Genomic DNA, 8017 nt, shown 5'->3' on the forward strand with positions numbered 1-8017 from the left:
AGTGAAAAAGCAAGGAAAAAGAACTGTGGCACGCCAGGTATTTGTAGGGTGCTCTCTTTCCATTTTCGTAACAGTTCGATGAAGAACAAATGTTATACAGAGAAAGACGGACAGAGATTCGAGTGACAAAAAAAAATTGAAAAATTAATTAAACTGATAAAATTAAAAAGAAATTAAAAAAATCAAATCATTAAAAAACATCAACAATAATTTTTAAATTTTCACGTTCAGTAGTGTCAATGTTGATAGCGGTAAATTCTTAACCGTTTTTTAAAAAAAAATTAAATTTTTTTATTTAAAATTAATTTTTTTATGTTTTCGTATTATTTTTATGTGCTAATGTTAAAAATAATTTTTTAAAAAATAAATATTATTTTAATATATTTTCAAATAAAAAATATTTTAAATTGTAATTATTATCATGTGTCCAAACACCTTATAAGTTGGTAGCCAATGGTCACGTGGTGTGCCTTCCTTCCATCGGGTCAAAAACAAAAAACATGCTACTTTTTTCAATGTGAAGGCTATTTACTATTTGGATTAGTAAGAGGTGGATATTACTGTCCACCTTAAAAAACAAAAATGGTTATAGATTATCTCATATTTGACGGGTTAAAAACCTCTAACCGTTCATTTTTTGCTTCTAATAAGTTTAGGTAACTCACTTGAATTCAATACTCTTTCAGTAATTTTTCAAGACCTCCACATAAATCCCTTAATATTTTATACATGTTATTTTAAATGGATACAGCTCAAAATATCATAGGACTGAGCCCCTTATCTCTATAAAAAAACAAAACTCGTGAGTTATAAATACATCATGAATCCTTTAAGCTTCAGGTTGACAATCTCTTCATTCTCAATATTTTTAGCATGTATATTTTTCAGAGTCTATCTTTTTAATTGCACTTTCTCTATCTAAAAAGATACTTAAATATCTAAAAGTCTTCAAATCTATAAAAACAGACCTTTTACAGGTACCAAACATCTTGGCCTACCAAACATAAGCTATGAGCTACCTTGACTAAGAAGAATGGATCATGTTGCTAAAATTAAGAGATTAACCAATTATTCAACACATAAATCTTGTTATTGAGTTACTTGTATTTTTTGGGACTTCATTAATTGGTTTGATAGAAATATATGGTCTCGAATACTGAAGCTGAAAGATTGACCCTCATCCAATGCATTCGATGAAAGTTTGTCATGACATGATGCTAAATTTACTTGATGTTTTCCCTTTAAGGAGCATATGCATCCTCTTAGTGGACCTCTTAACCTTGCTATCAAATTGCCTAAGGGCTTTTTGAAACTAGATATAGAGCCAAAAATGTATATTGCTTATGGGTGTTATAAAGAGGTTAAGCATGGAGAATCTGTAACCAAGCTTCATTTTGACATGTCCGATGTAGTGATTGTTTTAACATATACTGCTAAAGTTATCTATGCAGCCAAACAAGTTGCCGACTTTCAAAAATTGAAACAAAGGCACTATTAGCATGGACCTTCTTATTAGAATCAATAATTTTCATATAAACTATTATAGAAAACACTAAAAGGTATGGGTTTTTCACTGTAGATGGGTATCATTTACACACTCGCAAAACACTATGGTCTTATTATTCATTTTTTTAATAATTTATTGTGGTCTTCAAAATTTTATTTTTGGAGATTTGTTCCTAATTAAAGGACAATTACTTTTAATTTCTTAGGCAAGAGTGAAATTTGAAAAAAAGGGACCGAAACAAAAAATGCATCAAACATTGGTGGTGTGCCAAGGATTTCATGAAAAATACACTTAGATCCTCAATCTTTAAAAATAACATAATTTATACAATTTAAATCTCTTTAAATTCCAAAAAACCACTTTTGATACAAAAAAATTTATTTATATTATTTTTCAGTTCTTGGTTAAGCAGAGGAGAGAGAGAGAGGTTGCTAGATTTCGATGATGAGAAGGAAAGTTATCGTTCAAGTCATTGCCAACCACCAAAATGGATGGGTTTTTTTTAAACTCTTTTGGGATATTTTAGGTTGATAGGTTTGTCAATAGGTGTTACAAGGGTGTTAATGAGGGTTGAATTGGCTTAAAAATTGGATTTTTATGGTAAAAGATACACTACCCAGTTTTTCCAGCCACCATAGTGATGGCTGGAATCTCAACTCGCTGATGAAATATTGTAACAACCCTAATTTTCTACATTCTTTTTCGCAATACTTTGGAAATTTTCAGGTATTTTTTTTTTTAATATACAGGTTCCACCAAATTTTTTACCCAAATTTTGGCAGAGTCTCCCTTATACTGGAAGGTTCTAGGTTATCAACATATACCTATTTACACTTCTAATATCTCACATCTCATAACTCAATCACGACCAAATCGTCTTGTGTCTCAATCCCACAAACATCATCATCATCATCACAACCATAATATTTATAACATGCATTAAATAACAAATATCATTATAAAGGAATAAATAAGATAAACATGCATACATGAAACATGATTATATGAATTTCAAAGTCAAGTTCATCTATTCAAGTTTAAACATCAAATATATAAATTAAGTTCTATAAATGTTTAAATATTTCAAAATACAAGGATATAATACCTAGAACTACATAACAAAAAGTGAACAAAAGCTAGGATCTACTCCTATAGTACACGCGATGGTCCTGAAACAAAATACATATCATTGAAACATGAATATTACAATAAATATAGTAACACAAATACCTAAACAATTTAAAAAGACAAACATGTATTCATATTCTATTCACTTCTCCATTTTTGTTTTCATTGGAACTCTTCTTCATTCAACTACTAAAACCATTCATCTTCCATTTTTAACTTCCATTCAAGATTTCATAAGATCAACCACAACTATTTTTGCCTACCTCATTGTCAATACTAATTCCACCGGCATCATCATCACCTCGTAGGCATCGATGTTTAGTGATCCTCTTACCCAGGATCCTAACACATACTAAATATATGCTAGTCCATGCCCCATAGGCATTGATACATGGTGATCCCCTTACCTGAGATTTTAACATACACTAAATGTATGATAGTCCATGCCAATTCCATCCATTACTCATATGTTACTTTCTATGCATGTTCATTTTCTCATCATAGCATACATACATATATCATGTATATTTTCAGAGTTAGTATTTTAATGTGCAATGGTTCATATGACTCAATTCTTTTATATTCTTATATATAGTATTCACATGAAAGTCTATTGTTGCTGTCTAACTTTGAACTGTTATTGTCCAAGTGTTACTGTCTAGACATTGAACTATTACTATCTAACTGACTGTCCAACAGTTACTATCCAACCGTTACTGTTTAGACATTAAACTGTTACTGTCCAACTATTACTATCCAACAAAATCAGTCACGACTCAGTCTCGGTTGGTAACCCATAATTGGAGTTTTATAGCTCCAAATTAAGTAAGGTCAGTTTCCTTAGTTAGTCAACATCCAAATCTACAATTATTACGAAAGAACCTGATCTTAATTCCCTCATCCTCCTACTCAAATTCTCTCCACAAGTCAGGAGACGAATCTGTCTAGATTCATCAACCTTTCTACTTACACACAACATTCACAATTCAATATTTTCTCTTTATCTCAACCCCGAGCCATATGATATATCGTTTAAGAGTATCAATAATATCTTCTTAAGAGTCAATTTATCCTAACTAATTGATCTATACCATTGTATTCAAGGTACCCTTATTCATTCCAGTAATATCACAACAAGTTTGATATATATCAATGTATGTAAGACACTCGTATCCATTCCAATTATGTTATAACTAGTTGATACACATTAATGTATGACAGGTACTCATATTCATTTCAATATTTATTGCAGCAATAAAACAATAAATTCTAAAATCAATGAGTTTATAGAAATTGAAAAGACAAAGTGTGATGCACCTACCTAGAGTATGTGCATATGCTTCCACTCCATGTAATTGTTCAGTCAGCACAGCTTCCTCTGTAGCACCAGAGATTCAGTCTTTATCAACAATACAACCAACATCATAACTTTATTAAATTTTCATTCAACTAGTATTCTCAAACCAATCACAAGGAATTTCCTTAGGATCTCATACTCTTTCCTATTTTTATGCTTATATTCATTCTTATAATTTTGTTATCAAAACCATCACTCAACAACAATTCCAATCAAAGATTAAAAAAAGTCTAATTCCGATCAATTTAGCTTAACCAACCTAGAACACTATCTAGTGTTTTAATCATAACTAAAGTTGTAAAACTCTGTTTTAGGCGTAATTTATCTCCATCAAAGGCTAAAACATAGAAATACAACTTTATAAAGAAGCCAACTCCAAATTATTTTGTTTTAAGGCTTAAAATCAACAATCATAATAGCCCCTTCTTTATAACTAAAATTTTTGGACATTGAGGATTTTCATTTCTTAAAAATCCTTTTCAACTTCCAACTTACTTTCATGCAAAAACAACATCATCCAAGGTCATTTGCCATCATTAAATCACAAATTCAAACCAATTCTAAAGCAAAAGATTCACATAATTTCTCTACCTCTACAATATAGCAAGATTAGATCAAAATAAGAAAACTTATTCCTGTTGGGGTTTCTCCTATTATTATTATTATTATTATTATTATTACAACAAAATGATAAACCATTTATTTTCTTTCACTTTCTCCTCATACAATTAAACTCATGGACAAACCTTAACAATTAATATTCTTATATCATGATCACAACAACAATTTTCACCCTATTAGTTGGAATCCATGACAATCTTCATTAACTAATTAATTTTCCAAAAATACTTATGGCTAGCTTTCAATATGTTTTATTTTTCAAATCTCTTTCATTTCAATTTCTTCATAGTTCCACCCCATTTATATCCACTTAACCAGCAAGTTAGCTTTTTATTCAATCAACATGTTCATATAGCAATGTTCAATAATCATTCTTCCCCTCATGTAAGAATACACAATTAATCAATAATAATACTAATAACAAGAACATATTTTACCATTACATCTTCCATAAAAACTACACCCACACAATTCTCATTTCCTCAAAACAGGTATTTAATCAAGCTTACTACATTTTGCCAAAACTAGCAATAGATTCAAAAGGTAATAAGTCATTAAACTTTGATCATTGTTTTAAACCCAATGGTTAGACTACATATCATAGAGTTGTGCATAATATATCTCAAAATCATAATGTTCCAACAGTTAGAACTTCCTAGATTTGAATAAAACCGAGCTTACTTGAAAATGGACGAGCTACTATTCAACATGCACGAAACCTTGCCAGAGAATGAGTTTCCGATCTCCATTGTCCAGCATGAAGGAAACATCTAGGTGCACCATATATCCAAGCATGCGCATGATCCAACGATGGATGAGCGAGAAATTGGTCGGCGACCAAACTGCCTTGTAGGTGTATTTCCTTTTTGTTTTCCAGAAAATTTTCGATAGTGATTTTTGTCAAACGGATTGTGTTCCTTCCAATTTCTCCGGGTCAATTGGTAGAGGAGTGTGATAAGAATAATATATCCAAAACGCGGCATGATCCAACGGTGGATTCTAGAGATATGGGCACCGTAGCATTATTGTTTTTTTTCTCAAGAATCTGCAACTCTCTCTCTCCCTCTCTCTATACGATTTTCTCTCTCTTTTTTTTCTTTTTTTTTTAACTGGTGGTCTCCTTGCAGTTTTAAAGGCACCTTTTTCTATAAATATAATTTTGTCCTTCATTCACGCCTTTATGTATTTTATTTTATTTTTCATGTAAACTATTTGGTTTATTTTTGCTTAAATCGCTAGTCTTTATCAAACTCCGATTGGGATGAGATATTTAACCAAAGTAGGAAAACATATTAATAGACTTCATATAAAATTCCATCTCGGTCCGACGATTGAATTGAGAACTCTGCTTCCTAATGTAAAATTGGTCAGTTCATGACTTTTTTTTATCAATGATCTAAATTTTCTTATTCAATCTTCACATAAAATCATATCAATTTTCCTTTTAAACCCTTAAGGTCATTTTATTATTTTTCTCATTATTTTATCCATTAAAATACATTACCAGTTTCTCTATTCTTATGAATTCTAAACCAAAATTTATTTTATAGAGGTCATCCCTTCCATTTTAGATCATTATTTATCTATTATTTCTAATCTTGGTTTCCATCACTCATTGAAACCATACCACTTTCAATCTTACATTTACATGAGGGTTTACACATCTACATATTTAAATTATAAATTTTAAGGGTTTCACAAATATCATCTATGTATTTTTTTTTTTTTAAAAAAAAAAGTAAAAACAAGCCCACACATACAAGTCTAGGCTTGAAGGTTTGATCCACCTATATGACTGGGCTTTTCCTTGCAATGCCCCAAGCGTACTAGGCAATAGGCTCGAGCACCTAGGCTTTCTTTTTGCCCTTTTTTTGTTATAAGCTCTCTTTTTTCCTTTTATATTTATATATATATAAAAGAGAAACAAGCTACTTAACTTGGTTAAGTCCATGACCCAGATCACAAGTTTGATAAATTGTGCCATAACACTAGGGCTATTTTTTTCTAGTTTTTCTTTTTTTTTATAATTGATACCTTTTTTTAATTTCATTTTTTAAAATAATTCTTAAAGTTATGATTCAATCAATATCACTCATTTTTGATTTTTTTTTTTGCTTATTTAACATTTTTTTATAAAGCTTTTTTTAAAAAACTATTTTGTGTGTATTTAATTTTTAAAGAGATCTTTTTTATTCATCTATAAATCTTTTTTTTATCTTTTGTATAAAAGAAATTTATTTTTGAAAATAAAAAAATTTATTTTCAGATAATATTTTAAATATGAGCCACATTGCATAGCATTTTTTCCTATTATTTTATTCAATCAATTTACTATATATGTCTATTTATATTATTAGTTGATTGAATAAAAAAAAATATTTTCATAAATGAATTTAGCAAACACAATCGAAAAATATTTTATTTTGTAAGATTAAATATATTGATCTACCCTTGTCTTTTGATTTTTTTCAATGTTATTTTTAGTTATCATTAATTACTTTTTTCATTTATTAACATACATAGTTCTTAATTTATTTGATTACATATATTCATAAACTTTTTTTTATTTCCACTTAGAATTGTTTTAGCTACAAAATGCATATGAAAAGCATGCATATAAAAAAAAATCTGAAAGAGCCCAAGTCAAATAGTGAGTATTATCTAATTATTGTCAATATTTATGTAATTATAGTGTAAATACTTTTCTATAATTAGAGTGATATTATAGTTAATAGTATCTTATTTTGTGGGATGTAAATCTGAATTCTTTCTATTTAATGAAAGAAACTCTCATAAAGAAAAGTCATTTAGCCAATTTGACATAATATTAGAGTTTCACTTCTGAATTTGTATTTCACTATCTTGTTTTGGTTTTTCATTGGTTTTTTTTGTTCGCTAATCAGTCCTAAATACCCATGACTCTTGGGTCTTAGATTTTCTTTTATTCTTGGCTATTTTTTTGTTATATTGTGGTTTTCTTGACTGAATAATTAGTTCTAGATACCTAGGGCTCTTGAATCTTGGATTTTCTTTTAGTCTTGGTTGTTTGTTATGGTTTTGTTATGTTTATTGAGAAGATAACATCAAACAATTTTGGGTTACTTAGTGTTCGAATCACTAAAAAAAAATTATTCAACTTGGGAATTCGAGTTTCAAGTACTTGTCATGGGGAAAGAATTATAGGATCATGCAGATAGGAGTGATCTAGCTCTCAATGATTATATAAAGTTACTTCAATAGAAGGCCAAAGATGCTCGGGTAATGTGTTGGATTTTAGAGTTTGTTAACCCTAATATTGTTCTTGATCTAAGACCATGTATGATAGCACAAGGCCGCCATGTAAGAGTACCTAAAAAAGGTTTATTATCAAGAAAATAGTGCTAGATGTTATTAATTATAAAATG

Source organism: Populus alba, chromosome 1 (assembly GCF_005239225.2).
Source record: "Populus alba chromosome 1, ASM523922v2, whole genome shotgun sequence".
Taxonomy (NCBI): domain Eukaryota; kingdom Viridiplantae; phylum Streptophyta; class Magnoliopsida; order Malpighiales; family Salicaceae; genus Populus; species Populus alba.